The 25,702-nt window shown below is 41.3% G+C and overlaps 1 pseudogene; it reads left to right on the top strand.

Annotated features, from left to right (window-relative positions):
* The first annotated feature begins 253 nt into the window (after positions 1–253).
* Positions 254–24,202, top strand: LOC147610160 (uncharacterized; annotated as a pseudogene).
* Positions 24,203–25,702: the final 1,500 nt, after the last annotated feature.

Raw genomic sequence — 25,702 nt, 5'->3', positions numbered from 1 at the left:
CTTCTCTTCGCGCTACCCTTCTCTTTGCGCTACCCTTCTCTTCGCGCGCTGCTCTTGCCGAGCTGCGCGCTGTAACTGCTACCGCCTGTGACTTTGATACCAATTGAAGAGTGCCACGGGAGCGTGTGCGTGTGTGAGCGCCGCAGAAATGAAGAGGCGTAGAGAAGAAGAAGAAGAGAGAGATAGTTGTTTGTGGACTCCCTTATCACAACTGTGTGTAGGGTTTTGAGTCCTTATTGATATATGTAAATGAATGGTCAGTGTTAGTCCGGTTAGTCCGATTGCCCAAGAATTGGACCTGGCACATTGGGCTTTACCACCCCAACAGACTCCTTGTCACAATAAGTGACTAGGGTTTGAGAGAGTCCTTATTAGTTAGACTACAAAGAATGGTGTCCGGCCGCCCACTTACTTAGGGCTGGCACAATGGGCTTTACCACCCCAACAACCTCCCACTTAAAGGCCAATGTGCCTTTAAGTAATGGGGTGCCTATATATATATCTACATATACATACAAAAATGGTAGAAATGATTGTCCGAATGCCCATCAAAGTCCGATAATGTGCGACGAACCGCTCTAAAGGAAGCCCCTTTGTAAGAAGATCTATAGGGTTTTCACTGGTGTGAACCTTGGCAAGCTACATCCGCTTGTCCTCCAACACCTCACGAATGAAGTGATACTTCACATGCTTTGTCTTCACATGAAGCACTGGATTCTTTGCTAGCTATATAGCACTTTGACTATCACAATGTAGCACTGGCATCTTAATGCTTATGCCCAAGTCTCCCACTAGACGAGCAAGCCATAAAACTTCCTTGCAAGCCTCTGACGCTGCATAGGATAAGAAAAACCCATTGAGCGGTTGAGGTTTCTCCCGCATTGTTTTTTATGTTTTATTGCTTTTATGCTTTTTCAAGTACCGTTCATTATGCTTACCTTCATTGTTTTTTGTCATTTCATGCTTTCATGCTTTTCGCTAACATGTAATTAGTAAAAAATAATAAAAGAAATAAAAGGAGCCAAGGCGACTGCAGCAGCAGAGGCGAGAAGGGTGGTGGTGAGCTTGCCGTAGGAGGCCGTGTGGAAAACGAAGACTGGCCGACTGGCCGGTGGAGTGGAGGCGACCGGCCAGTGGCGTGGAGAGGGCTGGGCACGGGCCTCAGCTGAAGCGAAGGCTGCACAGCTGGCGAAGGACCAGCCGAGCCCGTCGAAGAGAAGGAGAGTGAAGGCCGGCCGTGTGGAAGCGTGGAGGCGACTGGCCGGTGCGAAGTTTAAAAAAAAAACAAAAAACAAAAAACAAACACACAACCGGTGGGTGGCTGTTGGCTGACTGGTTCGAAGGCGGCGAAGGATTGACAAAGGTCGCGTGAAGGTAAAGTCAGCGTGGAGGCAACTACGAAGGGAGGCGAGTGAAGGCGGCTGGCGGGGTGCTTGGAGCCAAGGAGTGGCTGGCCGTAGAGAGTGAAGCTGGTGCGAAGGTCAGCATGGAGCGAGCTGGGCACGGGCCGTAGAGAGTGAAGCTGGTGCGAAGGTGGCAAGAGCCGGTTCGAAGGTGACAGTAGAAGGTGGCCGGCTGAAAGCAGAAAAGGAAGGCCGAAGCGGTGGCTGTGGTTGCGAAGGCGGCTGTGCTGCAGCTGCAGCTAAGGTGTGAAGGGCTGGCCGTAGAAGAGGAAGTGGCCGGCTGTAGGCGGTGGCTGTAGCAAGGAGGAAGCGAAGGAGAAGTTGGGCCAGGCGACTGGCTGTAGCTGTCGGCTGACTGAGAGCGAAGGCGGCTAGCATCGTAATACTGGCCGGCGTGGAGGGTAGCTGGCTGTGAAGGGAGAGACAGCTGGCTGTAGAGCTGACAGTAAGCAGGTGAAGGCGGTGGTGACGAGTCGAAGGTGTAGAAAAGAAGGTGCCTGTGGTGGTGAGGCGGCATCTGAAAGAGCATTGAAGGCGGCATCTGAAAGAGCATTGAAGGCGAGCAGAGTGGAGGAACGTGCAGAGGAGCCAGCTGGTGGTGAGGCGGCAAGAAAGAAGGTGCACGATCCGGCACCGACAGAAAGATAAGGTTAGTATCTTTTTATTATTATTATTATTATTTATTTCCTTGTTCTTTGTAATTTTTTGAAAAAAAAAGAATAAAAATTAAAAAAATAATAAAAATAATAAAAATAATTTGTGTTTTATTTTGAGTTCATATTTTTTTACATAATTTATATTTTTTAAAAATTTTTTGTAAATTTTTTTACATAATTAGTGTAACTTGTATTTTTTTAAAATTTTTTGTAATTTTATACATCATTAGTATTTTTGTGTAATTAGTAAAAAAATAAAATAAAAATTAAAAATTAAAAAAAAAGAATAGATAGTTACACACATATCCAGGTTAGTTGCATTTAGTGGTTAGGTAGGGTAATATATATATATATATATATATATATATATATATATATATATATATATATATATATACACACACACATACATACATACATACATACATACATATATATATATATATATATATACATATACATACATACATACATACATACATACATACATATATATATATATATATACATATATATATATATATATTAAAAAAACAAAAAATAAAAAAATAAAAAAATAAAAAAACCAAAAAACCCAAAAATTTGACCTTATGCACTTGCGGTCGGGACGTCATATAGACACTACCATAGAGCCTAGGACACCTTCTAGAGTACCTACGCAGGAAAGTGGGACCCAATCGGTAGGAAATTTGGCAGATATTGCTGAAACTTTTTCCGAATCCCAATCTGATACCCTTTCCAGAACAACTAGCTCATTGTCCATGGACAATCTAGGGCCGTCAAATAGTCATCCCTTAGTCCCAAATAGGACACCCACAAGATCTTTTAATCCATTTGAAGCCGACACCATGGGGTTACCACTCAATGTGAGACTTCAATATGTCTACACGAATGCTCAAGGAGCTGAGATCTTTAGGGATCCACAACAACGGTATCTTGTTAAGATCGCATACTTTTTCTCAGAGCTTGATAGAGCACCTCTAGTCAATGACCAGGGTAACATGTACATGGGTGGAGATGGTGTTCGCTCTACGAAGTCACCTATCATCCAGAGAATGTAGACAAATTAGGGGAGCTCTCTAAAAGCGAGTTCTTAGACTTATCAAAGCTTTCCAGAGCAAGGGAGTCTAGAGATGATTGGCTCATTGAGCCAGACATGCCTGGACCATCCAATGCCCAGTCCTCAAAGCCATCCATAGATGATTTACTTCTTGTAGATCTAAATTTGGAAAGGGACAGGAAAGGCAAGAGCAAAATGGATCAGGGGGCTGAGAACCAATGGGAGTTTGTAAGTCAAATTCCAATGACAAAGGTCTTACAGGATGACCCACTTCAAGAGGTCTATAAGGACTCTTTAGAAGGATATTATGCCACAACTAGATTGCCAAAGCTAGATCTTCCTCTAGCACTTGTGGTGGTAGTTGAGAAGCTTGCAGGACACATGAACCGAATCGTTGATAAATGGGCCAATGAATACCAAACCTTAGATTGGAAGGAGATTCGGGAGCTCACGTGGAAAGGACAACCATTATTCATGGAAGTGTTCTCAACAAATACAGCTAAACCAGGAGAGACAGCCTTTCTTGGAGAAACTGTTGCTCCTCCCCTAAGAGAATTCACTAGAGAGGGACCCTCAACATCAAAGTGGACCACTGCAAGTAGCCCAACTCTAGCACCAAGATATTATCCTACACCAAAAGTGCGACCACAGATCACACCACAACAACGTTTTTCTCACTATGACAATCAGAGGGTAGGGGAGCCAACTCGGCCTCCCATAAATGCACCTCCTGAAATGCAGGTAACAAGATCTTTGGAGGGGGTTGGTGAGGCAAGTAATAGGGGGTTGGTGAGGCAAGTAATAGGGAACCCACACCAATTTGGGATGCATGTGGACCATCTTACCAAAGAGAGGAACAATTCCCACTGAGAGTGAGAGGCCGTAGGCCCTATGATGAGAATTCAAGACAAGTAAGGCCATCAACTCTTCAGAAACTGGTAAAGAAGTACGAAGGGTCAGGAGATCCATATGACCATGTAGCAGCATTTAGGCAAGCAGTTCGAGCTGAGCAAGTGACTGACAAGCATACACAAATTGAAGGATTTGGGCTCACTCTTGAGGGAAAGGCCCATGCTTGGTTTCAGGCACTAGAGGCTTCAGACAAATCTTCTTTACGAGTTTTGAAAGAGAGATTCATTGCTGCTTTTCCTTGATGGGGATTCAACATGACACGGTAGCAAACATCTACTCTTTCAACAAGGCGAGACTGAGAGTGTTAGAGATTGTGTAAATAGGATGAAGCAGTACATTAATCGTTGCCCAGAGGATGAGAAGCCTACCCAGAGTCGATTAATTTCTCTCTTCTTAAAAGGACTCAAAAATTCAACACTGCATACACATCTCTATGCAAAGAAGCATACAAATTTCAATGAGTGTTGCCATGATGCTATGGATTTCACCAATAACTTCAAATTCCAAAATGGTACTGGCCCTGAGGTGAAACCTAGAGATCAGTGGGGTGATGACCAAAGTTCAGGGTCTAGCGCACCAGTAAATCCAGACCAGATTGCTAACCTAGTACTAAGGAGATTGGGACAAACCTATCGCCCACCCATGCAGCCACAACAACAGCAGCAGCGAATGAGGAGTGTACTACCTACAGGTCCTCATCTTTGTGGAGCATGTGGCGGTAACCATAAAACCGAAGAATGTAATACCTTTTCTCCTCTAGTCACAAACCAACCCACAAAGAAGTGGTGCCAGGCCTGTGCTTGAAACTTTACCCACACCACACAGGAATGTACGCGCATTGCAAGAGGTTCTGTTTTTGTGGATAAGGTGAACGAGACTCTAGATGCCATCATTGATGCTCATAGAAGTCGCATTGCAGCTTTATCTGAGCTATCCCAAGAAGCTTCAAGAATACCCAAACCCTTGTGAGAAGAAGATGAATCTAGCTATACATCAGCAACTCATTAGGGAAGCTCGAGGGACCACCTCCACCTATCCCTCAGGGCCCAACCTCTCTTAAGCCAACATTAGAAACCATACCAGAAGTGTCATCAAGTCGGGAAATGAAAAGTGAGCTCATCTCACAATCACATAGCGAGAAGTCTGCATCAATTGACACCCCATTGAAAGAAGGTATTCTGCCACCACCTAGCCTTGCCTTCCCATGCAATGATGAAGTTATTGATGCTAACGAGGACATGGCAAATGAGATGTGGGCAGCAGTTCATGAGAAAGTTAATGAGAATATGTCCTCTATTATTTCACCTCCATTCTCTGAGGTGGATTTTACCAGGAGCACAGAAAACAACTTGAGACGCCCAAGCATCCAGGAGGAAGTTCAAACAATCGTTTCTCCTAGAAGTAAGCATACAATGAAAACCTTACCATCATATTTGGGCGAATATGAGAACTGTTCTCAAACCTTGAAGATACCCTCCATGCATAGAAGGTTGACAAAGGAGATGGATAATATGGGTATTGTGCAAGCTATTTTGTCAGCACCAGTGGCTTGTACCTTACCTTTGCTTGATTTGATAAAGCTTCGACCTGAGTTGTGGAATGATATTGCCACATGTTTGTTAGAGCAGGTATTGCTACAAAAGGGTCACCATCATTGTACTATACACCCTGAGACAAAGCATGTTATGCCAGTTCCTATCAACAAAGTAGGAAAATTTTGTGAGGACGATCAGGGAAATGCTACCCTCCTATTAGAAGTGCGAAAAGTAGCTTCAACTGCAATACTTGATAGTGGTGCAGGAGTGGGCATTGTGACAAGGTCCATTTGGGAAAAGTGGAAAAAACCAGCTATTAGGAGTACCAGGATGCGCTTGCACCTAGCAGATGGAAGCTTAGAACATCCCCTTGGGCTGCTTGAGAACATATTGGTCACCATATGTGGGATTGAATATGAGCACACCTTTGCAGTAGTGGATTTTGGAAAACATCCAAACTATGAAGTGATATTGGGTAGACCATTCATGCGACAATTTTAAATGATTCAAGATTGGGGATACAATTATTTGTACCTCCGACATGATTCTATCATCACAAGGGTCAACCTAAAGAATCACTCATATCGTGATGTAACAAGGTCTCCAATAGATGAGTTTGATTCTGCTTCATCTGAGGGCTCAAGAGTTATATTGTCAGATGGGCAAGAAGATCTGTGGATGTGTGGAGCCTCATGTAAGGATTTCAGCACTGAGAGACTTAAGGGTAATCAAAGTGTATCAGATGAGGCATACATTCCACAAACCTTCCCTGAGCACTTAATTGATCCACTAGAATGGAGTCATGTCCTTGCAACATTATCGACATGTGCTTTACCTAAGCCAATTCAATTTTGTGACTCAGATGGATATGACATTATTCCTATACGAATGGTACAACCACGTGACCTTCTAGAAGTTTTGTATTATGGGGATGCATCCACAACAGCACTGCATGTAGAGGAAGTCTCAGTGGAGGATTTAACACTCGAATCTGCTAATGATGCTGATAAGGAAGATGGATGGGACTCTGATTTTGATAATGATGTGATAATCCCTGAGGAAGAGTTAGGAAAGGCACGCCTACTCTTGAGAGGAAGGGAGGTTCAAGTAGAGATCCCTCGAAGCCGACCTAAACGTAAATGCTGTAAGAGCCATAAGAGAATCCGTAAACAAGATGAGAGGGAACGATGTGAGAGACTACAAAAAGAGAAGGAGGAGTTTAAGAATGAACACTCTCGACCACCACCTCACTTCTCAGGAAAGAACGGATATCTATACTATGTCCAAGCACAGGATAGTATCAAAGACGAAGTAAAACGATCAGATGGATTCCAACCAGGAGAAAAGCTAAAAACTGTTAGCAAAAATTGCAAAAAAAGGAAGAAACCAAAACCAAAACTCAAGTCTCAAACCGATTCAAAAGAGAATGTCGGAAGTGCAAAGATAACGGTTGAACAAAAAAATCTAATGCAAGATCACACAGGAGAGCTCAAAACCGCATGGTCTTCAATGAGTGACGACTCAAGTGGACAAGAACAGGGTCTCAATGTTTCCCCTAACTTCACACAGTACACTCTTCAAGATCGGAAGATTGTTCTTCAACAGCCCATGCGACAAAAACCAAGCGTGCCAGGGGTTTCATATGATGGTCCAGAAGATGCAAAAAAAATTAATATCGCTAAGCCAGGAGAAGAGCCTCGCTATGTGTGGATTGCCACAGACTTGTCCTTAGATGAGGAGAAGTTATTAATTCAAACAATAAAGGAGTATCGCGATGTTTTTGCTTGGAGTTATAAAGACCTCAAAGGAGTTGATCCAAGCATATGTCAGCATACAATTCCATTGCGAGACAACGCAAAGCCTTCCAAGCAACGTCCTTATACTTACAATGAGAATTTTGCACGAAAGATAAAAGAAGAAATAGACAAGCTCTTAGAGGCAGAAATAGACAAGCTCTTAGAGGCAGAATTTATCTATGAGATTGAACACACTGAATGGGTCTCCCCTATTGTAGTGGTGCCCAAGAAAAATGGTAAACTTCGAGTATGTGTAAACCTCAAGAAGGTAAATGCAGCCACTGTACGTGATCATTACCCGCTTCCAATCACGGATCATGTTCTCGAATGAGTTGCAGGGAAAAAGGCATATAGTTTTTTGGATGGATTCTCCGGTTACAATCAAGTGTCAAATTGATCCAAAGGATCAACACAAGACAGCCTTTGCTACTGAAGATGGCATCTTTGCCTATCGTGTTATGCCATTTGGTCTAACAAATGCACGAGCAACCTTTCAGCGGTTAATGAGTCATGTATTCAAGGAGTACCTTAGGCAATTTCTTGAGATCTTCATGGATGATTTATGTGTTCACTCACAAGAGCGTGATGATCATATAGAACACCTTAGACTTGTGTTTCAAAAGTGTCAAGTTTATCGTATATGCTTGAATCCTGACAAGTGCAAATTCATGGTAAGACAAGGAAAAATTTTGGGCCATATTGTTTCTCGCAATGGGATTTCAACAGATATGGATAAAATTGATGTCATTGTCTCATTACCTCGGCCTATCAACCCTAAAGGGGTACAAACATTCATGGGACATTGTGGCTATTATCGTTGATTCATCTACATGTACGCTGTCCTAGCCAGACCATTATATGCTCTTCTTGTAAAGTTTAATTGGACTGATGAGTGTGAGGAATCCTTTGAAAAGTTGAAGCAAGAATTAGTGACTGCACCCATCTTACGGGCACCAGATTGGAACCAAATCTTTCATGTCCATATTGATGCTTCAAACTTTGCAATTGGATGTATTTTGGCTCAATCGGCGGGAGAACATAATAAGGATTTCCCAATCTCATATGCTAGTCGACAGTTGAACAATGCTGAGAAGAATTATACCACAACAGAAAGAGAAGGTTTGTCAATGATATATGCAGTGAAAAAGTTTCACCATTATCTTTTGGCAAACAAATTCATATTTTTTGTGGACCATCAAGCATTGCTATATTTGGTGAATAAGCCTTGTGCAACTGGAAGGATTGTGAGGTGGTTTATCATCCTTCTTGAGTTTGATTTTGAAGTGGCAGTCCGAAAAGGAAGCAGATCATAATCACCTCTAGCGGTGGGTGTGGATGATGATATGTTAGATTCAACACTTTTTCTTGTAGAGACAGCTCCTAAATGATCTGAATCCATCTTAGAAATTTTGACAAGTGGGCATATACAACTAGCGGGTCCTAATGTGGACCTATGGCGACCATTCAAGTTAATCTCAGGGAGATTATATCGTCAGGGTAATGATGGAGTGTTGCGACTTATACCTAACCCTGACCAATATGAGGAGATCTTGGAATGGGCACATGTGGGTATCGGTGGAATCCATGCATCAGCTACTACTTGTGTGCGACGTATATCTCAGGATGGGCAATGGTGGCCTACCATGCATGCGGATACTGAAAAATTTATTCCTAACTGTGCTTCATGTCAAATTCAACAGCCAATTCATAATGTCACATTATTCCAAATTTCAACTACACCAAGTTGAGTAAGTATATTGTGGACTATCTTCAGCATGGTCATACTGATCAAAAAATTCCTAAATATCGAAAGCATGCTATTGAAGTTGAAGCGGTAAACTATATGCTGATAGAGGGCCAACTCTACAAGAGGGGCAAGGATGGCAACTTACGCATGTGTGTATGTGAAGCTGACTACTTGAAAATCTTGACTCATGCACATGCAGGTGTTGGGGGTGGACACTTTTCAGGCAATACCACAGCTAAGTTGATTAGGTGGTCTGGGCTTTGGTGGCCAACCTTACAAATGGATGCCGAAGAATATGTAAAACATTGTGATGATTGTCAAAGGACCAAACCTCCCATCACAAAGGACAATATGCCATTGCGGCCTATGTTAAGTACACGTGCTTTTGCAAAATGGGGTATTGATTTTGTCGGTCCCATTAAACCTCCAGCTCGTCACACGCATGCCGAATATATTATAGTCGCAACTGACTATTTGACCAAATGGGTAGAGGCAAAGGCTACAGTTAAAAATGATGCCAGAACCACAGCCAAGTTCTTGTAAGAGTACGTGTTTACACGCTATGGCTTACCTATTGAAATCGTTAGTGATCAAGGTGTGTACTTTGTGAATGAGGTCATAGAGTTTTTGCTTCAAGAATTTATGGTAATTCACAAGCGTTCTGCACCCTATCATCCCCAGACCAATGGACAAGCTGAGAGTACTAACAAGATTCTCTGCAAAGCACTCACAAAGATTGTTGAGGGACATAGGACTGATTGGGAGCAAAAGTTGCACTCAGTTCTTTGGGCATATAGGACAGCCTATAAAACATCTGTGGGCACAACCCCATTTGAGCTTTTTGGGCTAGATGCAATTCTTCCCATTGAATTTCTTGTACCTACTCTACGAGTTGCTAAACAATTGGACTGGACTGGTCATGAGCTTTCACAATACATTGATGAATTGGAAAAGCTTGATGAGACCCGCTTATTGGCGGTAATGGGGATGTATGCCGAGAAGAGGAGACAAAAGCAATGGTATGATAGAAATGTAACAACTGGCCGATTCAAAAAAGGGGACCTTGTGCTCTTGTACACACTTAAGAAGCATAAGAGAAAGCTCAAGAAACGTGGACTAGGACCGTTTGTGATTAATGAGCTTACTCCAAGTGGTGCAGTACATTTAGAGACACTAGAAGGTGAGCAAATGCCTAACTTCATTAATGGAAGTCGTCTCAAGAAATACAATGAACCATTAACTGAAGCCATGCTTCAACAAATGCATGCTGCACACACACACGAAAAGAAGCACATGACCTACTTAAATGTCAGGCTCAAGAAGAGGCTAAAGCTAGAGTTGCAAAAGCCAAGGAGCATCGCAAAGCTTCTATGTTAGCCTTACAGTTGGCTACTGATGAACAATATGTCGATCCTTTCAATATTCAAGTGTGTCTTCATCTTCACAAGACTACCTACTTTGTCTCTGCCTTAATTGACTCTGGTGCAGATTATAATGTTCTCTCGTTTGACACATGGATAGCCTTGGGACAACCAACACTTGTGCACATTCCTATTGACTTACGAAGCTTCTCAGGTGAAGATAACCCTATAGAGGGAAAATGTGTCATTATGATGTCCATTCAGGATCACCAGATGTCAGTTCCCTTTTATGTGGCAAGTAAGTCCAAGGCAGTGGTAGAGGCTGTTCTCAGTCGATCATGGTTAAGTGCTACCAATTGTTCATTAGATTGGAAGAACAGACAATACAAATTGCAAATTGATTCTGATTGCGTATTGGGATCTGCTACTCCACGAGCTTTATCATGTCAAAAGGGTGGTGTTTCTACCTTACACAACACACTTTCAAAATCTGCTCTTGAAGCTCCAACACAAATGATGTGGATAATCGATGAGTCCTCCAGTGAGGGCCATGGCTGGCATGTTCCAACTACTCTAGTCACTGCTTAAAGAAGGCCAGGCAAGAAGGAATTATCAATTTGGCTACCCAAAGATGCGTACAAACTTGTACCATCTAGCCTAGTTTGCTAAGCCTCCTAAAAGCACATCTTTTCCAAGCCTAAACCTCAGATTATTACTCATTGGGTCCCAAAGCATGTTCTTAAAGCACAAGGTTATTATGAGGGTGCAACAGCACTTTGGCTTCCCAAATGCCATGGTTTGCTAGAGGTAAAAGAGTGTATCAATAAGATTACAAAAGTCGCCCTTGGTTTTCCATATCAGTGGGTGCAACGGAAGTCAACACAGCCTCTTCAAGATAGGATAGGTGGTTGTGACTGCACCTACAAATCTCCTTGTGTTGACCTGCCCAAAACAAGTATTGAAACACCAGTTGTCCCAATTCCTCCTTGTTATACAATTCCACCATCAACTTGTGTACCTAAGACAAGTCAAACTTTACATGAGTCTCCTTTGAGCATAGATTCTAGCACTTCAATGCCTAAATCCTCTTATCTTGCTCAAATTCCCCGACAATTGCTAACCTTCCCACCTCTTAAGAAGGACATACCCAAAACCAAAGATAAGGCATTAACACTACAATTGAAGCTCTTTGGTAGATGAGTGTTTGAATAGTCTCACATTTACTAATGTGGTTCCTTATGCCTTTAGAGGATTGTGTTCTTTTTGAGATAATCTTATCTAAAATGTTTTTGATTGGGATTGTAATGATGGATATGAGTGTTTCTAAATTTCATTGTTCTACGACCAGATAACTCCTGATGGATACTTGGCGAGATACATGTCCACCATGCATTGACCCTGATAGTACTCAACCTGAACATCGCGGGGGTTATAGTGCTCCTCCTTTTCAAACTCATTCTAGGTACTTTTATGCTCCCTTAGATGAAAATTGCTGTGGGTTGTCTGCTTAACCTTCCCATAGAACCAATGTCATATTTTAGCGAGGAAGCACTCCTTCCTCTACCACCTTCTCTAGAGGTCGATTTTTGTACAGGGTTGTCCTTGCATCCTGAGGTCATTGATACCATCTTTCTAGCAGAAGTGGACACAGATCCACCACCAGTGCAAGGGTAAGCTCATCGACTCCACAATAAGATCAACAAGCCAGGGCACTTTTCTCCCACTGGGTTTTTCCTCTCGGCTATATTCGGTGATTGGCACCAATAACAAATTTTATTCCTTTGTTTTCTTTTCTTGTTTGTTAATAAACATTTTGCAGAGATCTCAGCTAAACAAGAGCATACAAACACGCCCCAATAGTCCACCTACCGTGCAAACAAATTAGGAAGGGAGGAGACATGCAATGCCTACAAAGAGCAAAGAGAAGCAATCTGCACAACATCAATGAGCTCTACAAAGGTGCATTCGAATCATAATCTTTTGTTCTTTATGTGCTTTTAACTTTTGGATATATTACTTGCATGTTCACACACAGTTGGCTGGTTTAAGTTTTAGATTAGTTGTTAAAATGTGGTGAGTAATTTCTAGATTCTTAGAGGACTTAGTAGTAGAAGGTATTTCTATTTGAAGACGGTGTAGGATAATACCAATGGAGTATGCCAAGTTCTTATGCTCTCGAAGTAAATTAGTTATCCTTAGTGGTAGCTACCTCTTAGTAGGTATGGGCTAGGTGCTAGGATTAATAAAAAAATTTACGAAAATATGCCCTAAAAAATATATACAAGCGAATCGAGACATGACGTATTTACAGCCATGTGGAATGCTTGGTAGGACCTGGGGTTGTCTTAGCACCTTGGGGCCGATGCCTTGGTTTCCATGGGGTGAACACTGACGTCTAAAGATTTAGAAAAAAGACCTTCAAGGAATCTATCGCCTTGATAGATATTGGTAGGACTCTGGGATATATTATGGGCCCTCGAGACCGATGCCCTCATCTTCATGGGGTACTCCTTATGTCAAAAAGAAAGAAAAGGGTATGTCGCCCTTGAGATACTTAGCGGCCTTTAGATTCTCTTGGCGGAGGTCTTTTGGCCATTGCTTGGGTCTCATTGGGATGGAACCTTCCTCTTTATTCATCTTTAACACACGTACCAAAAGGGGAAAAAAAGAAGGAGAAGAAGAAAAGAAGAGGTCCAATCACCATTGCTCATATTTAGGAGTAGGTTTGCCACTTAGGAATAACTTAAATACTTGTAGGACATTGAGACTGCGGTCATAACCTGTGGTATGCAAGCACACTTGCCTTTGCATAGCACTATCTACCACTTAGTCTCACTTTGACTAGTTTTTACTCACCTCTTTTAGCACTCTTTAAAACTCTAATCAGCCTTTCACTTTGACTAGTTTTTACTCACCTCTTTTAGCACTCTTTAAAACTCTAATCAGCCTTTCACTTGTATGCTCACGTGTGAGATTGTCATTGCTATTTTTTTTTCAATAAAAGGCTTTACTTGTATCCATTGTTTTTGCAGCTTTTGCTTCTACCGCGCTCCAGGACATGCGCAAAATAGGAAGGGGGGAGTGTTGCGTGACGAGTGGACGAGTGAAGATCAATGCAAGGATGCAACAAAAAGATGCTTAGGGCTCTTGTAAAGAGTTCCAAGTTGTAGATGAGTGTGGGAGTGGGCTTGACAATAATCCCACATGGGAACTTTTGGGAGTTTTAGAGTTTTTGTATAAAAAGTGGCTCATTTGAGAGCTTAGACACATTGGGCTAAACTCATGTTTGAGCTCTCTTGAGACTAGCTCTCCCTCTTTTTCCATAGAGGTGCAAGCTCTTCTCTCTCCCCATCTACATTATTGTAAGTTCTTTTTTTTGTTAATTCAATGCAATGAGATGATGTTTGTTTGTCTCTCTTCTCATGTCTATTCTCTAGTGTGCATGTTTCTTTGTTGATAGTTTCAAGGTTTGTGTGCATGCTAGGGAAGTAAGTGCTTGAGAATGAAGAATGCTTTGAGCTTGTGTATGCAATAGCTTAGCTTTCTTCTTGTATTGGATGCATGAATGAGTGGGATGATGAGTGAGTGAGTTATGGCAAGATTGAGCTTGTGTGTGTGTTAAGTCTATGTCAATGGTAGTAGTATTCTTAGCATTCTCTCCATGACTCTGACTCTGAACTTTCGGAAGTTGAAGGTTCACCTCTTACCACTTTCTTACTCTTGATGTTGTAGTGGACCTTCTTATTCTTACCTTGTAGAATAAGATCACCTGTCTCCCACTTTTGAATTGCCTTCACTTGGCGAAGCCATGGCCTACCCAATATCAATGGGTAAGCCCTAGTATCAGGCTTTGTAGGAATGACCTGAAAAGTTGTAGGCACAGAAATACCACATACATCCACTCCCAAATTCCTGACAATTCCTAAGGTTTTCACCCTAGTATTATCAGCAAGTTTGATGCGATAGGGAGAGTTGGTAGAAGATAACTTTAAATCAGCATCTTTCATTATTTTTTCACTCATGACATTGATTGACGCACCTCCATCAATGTATGCATTAGAAATTGTTTGCCCCTCAATGATGACATCAATCACATGCACATCATCTCCTACATCAATATCTACCTTTTGAGCCATAGGAGTCCCATTATCCCTCTTCTTCTTTTTCTTAGATTCCCTTGTGCTAGCTAGCTTACCCCATTGCTTTCTAAGCTTTGGAGAGAGTGCCAAAAGCTGCCCAAATGTGATTTGTGCTGTTTTCTCCCTAAGATCTGATAAGAGGTCATAACTAAGAGATCCTTGTCTAAGAGGAAAGTCAGATTGTCCAATTTTTCTCCTAGATGACTTCTTCTTCTTCTTATTTTTCTCCTCTTCTTCAGATTTATCTTCTTGTTCTTCTTCTTCATGACTCCTAGTTTTACGACGCCTTTTTGCCATTAATGGCATCAGTGTTTCCTCTTCTTCTTCTGAGCATGTTTCCTCTAAAAGTGCTAAACTTTTATCCTCACTTTTTCTCAACTTTGGACACTCAGTGCGATAGTGCCCCTTCTCTTGACACTCATAGCATGTGACACTACTTTTATCCCTAGGTTTATCCTCAGCTCGTGGAACCCTAGGTGGCCTTGCATTGACTAAGTGTAACTTCAAATCAGCAAATTCTGCCATAAGTTGTGCAATGTTATGATCCAAGGATGGATCTTGCACCTGAGATGTTGAGGCTATCTCTACTCGTGGTGGTGGGGTTGGCACACTCAGAGAAGATTGGAATGTGGACTCAATATGAAGAGTGGCCTCCTTCTTCAAAGCAATACGAAGAGCCTCTTTAAAATTAGTGGGATCTTTGCTAAGAACTTTTCCATGCAAGCAGGGATCCAAAGCCGTGATAAACTTGCTCATCTTAAGGTGCTCCATTGCTAAAGAACTCTTTGAATCTTCTTCTATAGAAGGTGAAGAAGAAGAAGCAACAACATGTAAAGCAGCTTGTTGATATTTGATGAACAAGGCTTCATACCTCACTGAAAAGGGAGAAACTGACTCTCCTTCCTTTTGGAAAATTTGATTCAATTGCAATAGTAAAGCATTTGGTGACTCCACTGTCCCAAATCTCTCCTTTATTGCTTTGGTCAACCTTTCCCAATCATTCTTGGACTCCTCTGGCAAAGCCTCATGCCAAGTTGCCACACCCTCCAAGAAATCTGGAAGTATTTCTGTCCTCTCCTTCATAGACCAACCCGTCAAGCGGCATGCTCGGTTAAACTCTCGGAGATAACTCCCCGGGTCTTCTCCTTCCGATCCTTGGAACACCGGAATGTTGAACATCTTGCACCAAAAGATGAGTAGCAACAAGGAAATTTTACTTTTTTCAAAATAACTTTTCTTTAATCATGCGGGACCTTGAGGTTAAAATAGAATAAGTAAAACTTGCCCGTCATCTCCACCAAAAGATGTGACACGAAGTTGGGGTTTGGACTTCGGTCACTTCTTAGAATCAAAACACACTTGTATGAAACCTCACAGCCTCCTCACCTCCCTTTCTCTCCCTAGATTAAGATAAAGATATACACATCAAAGGTGAGATCATAATTAATGGAAGGAAAGATAAAAGGCTCCGGAGAAGCAAGAATTTCTGCCAGTCTTGCAGCTCCAAACAAGAGGGCGATTCTTTGTTGGAAAAAAATCTTCCGACTCAGGATTATGTGAACAGAAACATACCGGGAATATTGGTAAGGTTCATCCGTTCGAATTGGGCGATTTGGTCGGAACATATTAAAGCAAATGAATATAGCAATCACTTACAAGAGGATAAGACACATAGGATTGGCCTTTTGATAAGAGATTAAGAGGAATTAATCATTATTAAGAAGAAAGAATGGCCAAAAGTCTATAAAAACAGAGATACACAGAGAATTGTAGTTTTAAATCCATATAAACTATGTAAAAGAGGATTACATAAGTGCGTAGAGCTTGAAGAGAGCTTCGCGCCTATATAAAAACTTTCAAAAACGGGCAACCAAGCGAAAAGTTATGAGCATTTTATTACAAGACTATAAAACTGTCAAAATTCACCTAAAAGTTAGCAACTTTGGGAGAAATTCTGATCATCAATGAAGTAAAGGATTAAGAAATTAATTACATGAGTGGAAAGAGCATATAAAGAGCTTCCTAGCCATATGATCAATTTTAGAAATCAATACCCAAGTGATGAGTAATTACCGATTGAAATTTGGGTATTGGACCGTAAAAACTGCACTTCCCTCTCTTTGCATGAAACCTCAATTTTCACATAGCCTCTTGCTTCTCATCTCCTTCATGATTCAAGCTAGAGGGTAAGGGTTAACATTGCTCAGTGGACAATCGTAAAGATTTACCTATGGTCCCCAAAGTCTTTCCACATGCTCATTACCGCTAAAACCATTGGTACCTCCAAAGGAGGGCGGCAATAAGGCAAGGGCTACCTTGAGAAGTCACAGGCCCACCAAGATAATAACTCCTTATCCCCCTTATCATGAATCATCAAAGAGGTCCAAAATTGGGTTAAGCATGAGGAGCTAATGCTAAATGAGATATTCACATATAAAGAGAGTGTTTGAATAAGGGTTTGAAAGATAAGAGAATGGTAATGACACAAAATGCTCAATTGAGGAGGCTTCATTCATTGATTTGAAAGGGAGAGGAGGGATCCTTTTATAGGTGGAGAATCACCCTCTCTTCCATTGTTACAAATTACAACATAAAAATCTTCAATCCTTCAGTAACATAAGGGTAGATGTCACCATCAATTGTCCTCTTAGGCTAAGTCTTCTATTGATTATTAAATTGAAGACTTTTTGACTTTGAAAGTGTGATGAGATAATAGCCAAGTCTAAGTGGCATGCAGGTGGAGATCCCACTTACACATGGCAGAATTCTCCTCTTCCATGTAGGCATTCTAGAAGAATCTTTCCCAATTATGCACCTACACACACTCCTCCACATGCCTTCCACACTTCCCCCCAACTTGTAGCCTTATACCATATTAATAATACAATTAAAATCCATGTGAGCATGAAGGCCCACTTTTATTTTCCACATCACTAGCCTATCTACCATACCAAAGTATTTATCAAGCATACTTGTGGCATTTACAATGTGTGTACCCTAAATCAAGTAAAACCATTATATTTGAAGATAGAATGCTGTTATCGTGGTAGCCGCCAAGCCTATCTACCATACCAAAGTATTTATCAAGCATACTTGTGGCATTTACAATGTGTGTACCCTAAATCAAGTAAAACCATTATATTTGAAGATAGAATGCTGTTATCGTGGTAGCCGCCAAGCCGTCGCATCACCACACCGTTATTCCATTGTGGGCGCCGTAATCTTCTTAGACAAGCTTCCACCTTATTACCATTGAGAAACCATCAAAATATGCACAAAATTGAAAATGAAGGATATCAATTTTTCATGTCACACTAGCACAAGCCCAAATATGTGTAACAAGCGCACTAGCAAGCGCACTGTAACAATGCATAAATGCATAAACATTGTGTCTTCCAAGATTTACTGTGCCAATGACTCCAATCTGAGCCACAAACCAATAATGGATTGAATCATCAATATTCATGAAATACATAAACTAAAAGCATAGAAAAAAGCCATTAATTTGGCCTTAAGCATAGATTAATCTTGGATTAAGGAAAAGCTTTATGAAAAGCTTCATTTGGATTGAGAATGGGTCATGAGTATGACCATTTCTTGAGTGAGAGAGAGAAATTACATAAAACCATTAGAATTAAGCATAAATGGAAATTTATGTAATTCTTAACTATCATTAATCAATTAACTTCAATAGCATTCATCAAATTATGTAACTCTTCACTACCATTCATCAATTAACTTCAATAGCATTCGGGAAAGGCCCTTGCTTGGTTTCAGGCATTAGAGGCTTCAGACAAATCTTCTTTACGAGTTTTGGAAGAGAGATTCATTGCTGCTTTTTCCTTGATGGGGATTCAACATGACACGGTAGCAAACATCTACTCTTTCAAGCAAGGCGAGAATGAGAGTGTTAGAGATTGTGTAAATAGGATGAAGCAGTACATTAATCGTTGCCCAGAAGATGAGAAGCCCATCCAGAGTCGATTAATTTCTCTCTTCTTAAAAGGACTCGAAAATTCAACATTGCATACACATCTCTATGCAAAGAAGCATACAAATTTCAATGAGTGTTGCCATGATGCTATGGATTTCACAGATAACTTCAAATTCCAAGATGGTACTGGCCTTGAGGTGAAACCTAGAGATCAGTGGGGTGATGACCAAAGTTCAGGGTCTAGTGCGCTAGTAAATCCAAACCAGATAGCTAACCTAGTACTAAGGAGATTGGGACAAACCTATCGCCCACCCATGCAGCCACAACAACAGCAGCAGCGAATGAGGAGTGTACTACCTACAGGTCCTCATCTTTGTGGAGCATGTGGCGGTAACCATAAAACCGAAGAATGTAATACCTTTTCTCCTCTAGTCACAAACCAACCCACAAAGAAGTGGTGCCAGGCCTGTGCTTGGAACTTTACCCACACCATACAGGAATGTACTCGCATTGCAAGAATGAGACAAGAGCGTGAGCAGCAAAGGGGTGGAGTGGCTCCATAAATGCATCAACAGTATACTAATTTTGAACGTAAGCCACTGATGGCACAAGAGCAAGCACGACCTGTTCTTGGTGCTCAACCTCCTGCTCCTGGGACTGCTCCAGTGAGGGTTGTTAACTATGACAATTCAAATATGTGTAGAGACTTGGTAAACCCAGGCTATGTGGAGGAGGAATATGCATCATATTCATCCAAGGAAAATCTCTTTGAAAGTCTCGCATATCCAAGCCAAGCACTAGAGGCTCAACCAGGGAAACAAAATTCTTTGATGTTGCTAGGCGGCTACCAACCTAGGACTCCAGGCCCCTGAGGTCAATGGCAGCAAAAGGAAAGTAGAAGCCAAACTAATGGGCCCCTGTTATGAGTGCGGAGAATCCCATTGGGCTCGTGATTGTCCACATCGCTCAAGGCAAGCAGCTCGATCCAATACAAGAGTACCACAGTTTCCACCAATTGAAAGATATTGCCTAGGGTGTTGTGTAGAACACTTCCCAAAGGATTGTTTGCTAAAACCACATGAGGAAGGCACCTCTCAACCAAAGGTCTCACTCAACCTTGTAGGGGCAGTTCCATCGCCACCTTCATCTGAGAATGAGGATGTCGTGCCACTTAGAGTCATGACTAGATCACAGACACGAAATGCCGAAATGCAAACTGATGAGACACCTCGAACTAGGGATGCAAAGGCAAATCTAGTGGACAAGACCCTACATTCCAATAGAAAAAGGACCACTAGGAGGAAAAAGAACCGAAACAAGCGAACTAAAAGTGCATCCACTAGTTCTCAAGAAGTCTCTAAACAAAACATGAAGGATCAAACTTTTACATCCCAAGAAGTGCATGAGGAGTATCAACCTCAACCTGGGCCTAGTGCCAAACAAGATGAGGCTAGTACGACCGAGGATAGTTCTGGGGGTTCTGTTTTTGTGGATAAGGTGAATGAGACTCTAGATGCCATCATTGATGCTCATAGAAGTCGCATTGCAGCTTTATCTGAGCTACCCAAGAAGCTTCAAGAATACCCAAACCCTCGTGGTGAGTGAGGAGAAGATCAATCTAGCTGTACATTAGCAACTCATTAGGGAAGCTCAATCAATACTTGAGGGACCAACTCCACCTATTCCTCGGGGCCCAACCTCTCTTAAGCCAACATTAGAAACCATACCAGAAGTGTCATCAAGTCGGGAAAGGAAAAGTGAGCTCATCTCACAATCTCATAGCGAGAAGTCTGCAACAATTGCCACCCCATTGAAAGAAGGTATTCTGCCACAACCTAGCCTTGTCTTCCCATGCAATAATGAAGTTATTGATGCTAATGAGGACATGGCAAATGAGATGTGGACAGTAGTTCACGAGAAAGTTAATGAGAATATGTCCTCTATCATTTCACCTCCATTTCACCTCCATTCTCTGAGGTGGATTTTACCAGGGGCACAGAAAACAACTCTAGACGCCCAAGCATCCAGGAGGAAGTTCAAACAATTGTTTCTCCTAGAAGTAAGCATACAATGAAAACCTTACCATCATATTTGGGAGAATATGAGAACTGTTCTCAAACCTTGAGGATACCCTCCATGCATAAAAGGTTGACCAAGGAGATGGATATGGGTATCATGCAAGCTATTTTGTCAGCACCAGTGGCTTGTACCTTACCTTTGCTTGATTTGATAAAGCTTCGACCTGAGTTGTGGAATGATATTGCCACATGTTTGTCAAAGCAAGTATTGCTACAAAAGGGTCACCATCATTGTACTATACACCCTGAGACAAAGCATGTTATGCCAGTTCCTATCAACAAAGTAGGAAAATTTTGTGAGGACGATCAGGGAAATGCTACCCTCCCATTAGAAGTGCGAAAAGTAGCTTCAACTGCAATACTTGATAGTGGTGCAGGAGTGGGCATTGTGACAAGGTCCATTTGGAAAAAGTGGGGCAAACCAGCTATTAGGAGTACCAGGATGCGCGAGAAAGAATAAAGGGTAGCATGAGAAGATTTAGGAAGTGTAGAGATATTCTGGGAAAAGTGAAGAGGTGGAGAGAATCAAGCAAAAGAGGTGGAGATATTCTGGGAGAGGTGGAGTGAATCAAGGAGAAATCAGTGGGATTAGATGCTTGGATGTAAACTCTATAAATTGAGGCATTGGCCTAATGAGAATTCGCTGGTTTTTGATTATCCATGCTTACATTAAGCTATTTGCTAATTACTCACTAATTACATCTTAATTATTTACTAATTACATCTTAATTATTTGTTAATGATGTTGATTCTAGTATTTGATCCACCATAGCTCATCACATTGCTATAATTTCAACATGGTATTAGAGCCATGCTTAGAATCCATCAGGTTTATGAGCCCATTATCTAATTAATTAAGATTAGTAGATAATTAAAAAATAATTAAATTTTTAGTTATTTTTCAACTCACCTCTGCACCCCCAGCCAGTGGAGGAGCTCCTTCTCCTTGCACACATCAAATTAGCCCAAACTCTTCTAGCACAACATAACTATCTCATTGCTCTTCAAGCTCATCAAATCAGCGCAGCAAACTGCTGACGGGTTCAGGAGAAATCACGATTTTCTCAGGCACCTATTTCTCGGTGAAATTTACAGATCTTGTCTTCATCCAATCAAATTGTTCTAATGCTCTACAAGCTGGTGAAGTCAGAATTCAATTTGATCTACAGTGAGATCCAAGCTCTTCATCCAATCTATAGGTGACTTTGGTAAAACAGAGATTAAGCTTTCAATATTTGGTCAAATCTTATGTTTATTGGCTTAATCCTTTACTAGACTCATTGCTATTGATGGCCTTGAAAGCATTTGAGTTCATTTGAAGTCTAAGGGACCAGATCTGGACTCCCCGCATACTCTGTTTTTTGCACACAAAACAGTGGATTAATTTGCTAATCAATGATTAATCAGTGCTAATCACTATATTTTGGTACAATTGAGGGTTCAAATTAACCATTAGGTATCTAATACAGATCCCTATAACTTCAGATTGCAATTCGGAGTTGGTTTGATACTCCAACCATTCCGTACAAATTGGTTATCCTTGATTTAATGTAATTGTTGGTGATTTTATGCTGATAAATTTGTTGTAATCATCTCTTAAACACCAGATTGAGTTGTAAAAGGGTAGACATTGCCCTTGAATCTTGAAATTGGATCAAGAGGTAAGACCCCCTTCACATCACCATAAGTACAGCACAAGAAATAGCCAAATTTAATGGGGAGCAGTTTTACACATGGCAGACAAAAACCATGTATTTGCTCTCATGAGGAAAAATCTGTGGGGGCTAGTTGAGGGAAGGGATGAATGCCCAGAGGCAAGAGGGAAAAATGAGTGGAAGAGTAGGAATGAAAAAGCATTGGGACTTATTACACTCAGTTTAAATGATGAAATCATTCATCACATCACAGGGATACAATGGGCAAAAGATGCATGGGATGAACTCAATAAATTATTTTGCACACAAGCTAAAAATTCAAAGATAAATATGTTAATGCAATTCTACAAATTGGATATGAAGGAAAGTGAACCTTTAATCACACACTTGAACAGATATAAAAGCATTAAGCAACAGCTGGCAGCTATTGGCAAAAAGGTAGAAGATGATGAGGCACTAGCAGTGCTTCTGAAGAGTGTGGACAAAGGTGAATATGAAAATATTGTAGCAACACTAAAGAATGTACCTGAATTGAAGCTACACGAGATAGAAGCAACTCTACTAGAGCAAGAGAGCAGAGGCAAACATCATCAAGTTAGAGGAGGCAAGTGATGAGGTTCCTTTGAACTTTGATGTCATGCCTGCAGAGAAACGCACAAGGGCTCATAACAAGGATGAAGACATGAAGAGTGAGGAGACAGAGACAACCAAAAAAGAGAGAAAGAAGACAAAGAAGGAAGAAGCTGAAAAAAGCAAGAAGAGAAGATCAAGACAAAGGGAGATTGGCATGGATGATTTTCCTCTTGGAAAGGACATAGAGCCTTACAACCTCTTGGGCGACTTGCAAGACCAACGTCCAAACATCTCTTGGCCTCAGCTCCTACAACTCTCACCCAAAGTTCGAAGGCAATGGCCTAAGTTGGTAAGCACTAGGTTGCCTACTAGAAAGAAAGCCAATGCTTCTTTAAAAGTCTTGGCTTCAAGATTACAAGATGATGTAGAACCCATCATTGATGCCTAGAGGGTAGAAAAGTTTCCAATGTGTATGTTGATGGAGGGGCACAAATGTGTGTAATCACAGAAAGAGTAATGAATCAGCTAGGGTTAGAAATCACAAAGTCATCCAATTGCCAAGCTAGATTAGCAAATAACTCTAGTGTCAAATGTCTTGGAATCATTGAGAATGTAGAACTTTTTGTTTGCAACATCAAAACATGTGTGGATTTATATGTCATGCCAGCAAAGGGGGAGGGCTACCCTATCATTCTAGGGAGGCCTTGGCTCATTGCAGCAGTTATTAATGCAGATCAAAAATGGGGAAGTGGGCAACTTGTCCTCAAGAAGGGTCGATCAGTGGTGTATGACTTGCGTGAAGGAAAGCAGCTAGACCTCAATTATGAAACCACGGTTGATGAAGAAAGTAGCAACAATAGTGAAGAAAGCCTATACTCCAATGAAGATGACGAATCAACTAGTGAGGAAGATTCTTCTCTCGATGTGATGGGAATTGTCTTCAACACGAGGAGGTTCAAAGCTCATCACCACAGTCAAAGATAAAAGAAGACTATGCTTCCCCTAATGAAGAAGATCACCAACTTGCAAAGGACCTTACCCACCATGAAGAGGAGGAATCTTATATCAATATGTTGAAAAGGTATCCTTATCTCTTCATCACAGATTACTCATCAAAGATTACTCACAAATAAAGGGTGTGGATGTGATCAAGCATCACACTGAACTAAAGCCAGGATCAAAGCCTATGGTCCAAAAGCTAAGGTGACTTGGGACAGTACAACAAGAAGCTCTCTTAACGGAGGTAAATAGATTGCTTAAGGCTGGTTTCATTTACCCTGTCTCCAACCCAGAATGGGTATCATCGGTTGTTGTCACTCCAAAAAAAAATGGAAAATGGAGAGTTTGTGTTGACTATAAACCCCTCAATGCATCAGCAAAAAGAGATCACTTTCCTCTTCCCTTCCAAGATGAAATATTAAATGAGGTGGCAGGTCATGAACGCTACACTACTGTATGTGATGGGTACTTGGGCTATTTCCAAATTAGGATAGCAAAGGGAGATCAACATAAAACTACATTTATCACTCCTTGGGGTTGCTTTGCATATCGGGTTATGCCATTTGGGCTCATAAATGCCCTAGCACTTTCACCAGATTCACAAGCTTTGTCTTTCAGCCATTCTTTGGAAAGTCTATTCGTGTATACTGGATGATTTTTGTATCTATAGTAGTCAAGTTCTTCATTGTCAAAAGGTAGAGGAGGGTCTTCAATGGCTTCATCAATATGGGGGCCAGCTTAGCCCAGAAAAGTGTCATATTGCACAATCAAAAGTGACACTACTAGGCCATGTGGTTTCTTCCCAAGGCATCCAAGTGGATCCCTCTATGGTGAAGGCCATTATCTCTTTGCCACCACCCAAGTCAATCAAGGAACTAATGACTTTCAATCACAAAGTTAGGTATATGTCTCGCTTTATACATCTATTGGGCAGAAATCATTTCTCCCTTGCATCGATTGTCACATGAAGAATGCTTCAATGAGATTAAGGAGGTGCTTAGCTCTTACAAACTATAATGCCACCTAATCCTAAGAGCACCTATTATGTCACATGAGTGGGGAGAGGAACATGAAGAATGCTTCAATGAGATTAAGGAGGTGCTTAGCTCTTACAAACTATAATGCCACCTAATCCTAAGAGCACCTATTATGTCACACCTAGTGTGGGTCATGAAGCTATTGGGGCAGTTCTAATGCAAAAGGATCCTACTACTACATACATGCGGCCTATTTACTTTGCAAGCAAAGTGATGACTTCAGTGGAGAAAGGCTACACCGAGATTGAGAAGGTGGTATTTGCCACTATAGTTGCAACAAGAAAGTTTAGGTCATATCTCCTACCTTCCCAATTTGTCATACTCACCTTGCAGCAGCACAATGTACCATATGTCATGCAACATATGAGTCTTTCATCTAGGATTGCAAAGTGGGTTTTAGAACTCCAAGAATTTGACTACACATTTCAGATCAAAGATAGCACCAGGGCAAGCCTTGCAGTCATTCTCACATACAAAATGAGAGAGAAGAAAGAAGATTCGACATCCAAAAGCAAGGATTCAACATCACCTCAACAACTAGAGCTTGTTGGGGCACATACCTTGTTTTTTGATGGGGCCTATCGACGATCACAAGACAAAGAAGAGGGAGGCATCATCATTATAGATCCTCACAAGGAAATCATGGTAAAGAAAGCAGTTAGCCTATTGAATGTCCATTCAAATAATGAAGCTGAGTATGCTACACTAACAATGGGACTAGAAGTGTGCATAGAGCTTGGCATACAAAAACTCATAATAAAAGGTGATGCTTTGTTAGTCATAAGGCAAATTCAAGGGACTTGGGCATGCAAGAACT

The sequence above is a fragment of the Cibotium barometz genome, chromosome 49, assembly GCF_041138505.1.
Source record: "Cibotium barometz isolate CiBa-2024 chromosome 49, ASM4113850v1, whole genome shotgun sequence".
NCBI classification, from domain to species: Eukaryota; Viridiplantae; Streptophyta; class Polypodiopsida; order Cyatheales; family Cibotiaceae; genus Cibotium; species Cibotium barometz.
Note: the sequence above shows the minus strand (reverse complement) of the source record. Positions and strands in the feature narration are given on the sequence as shown.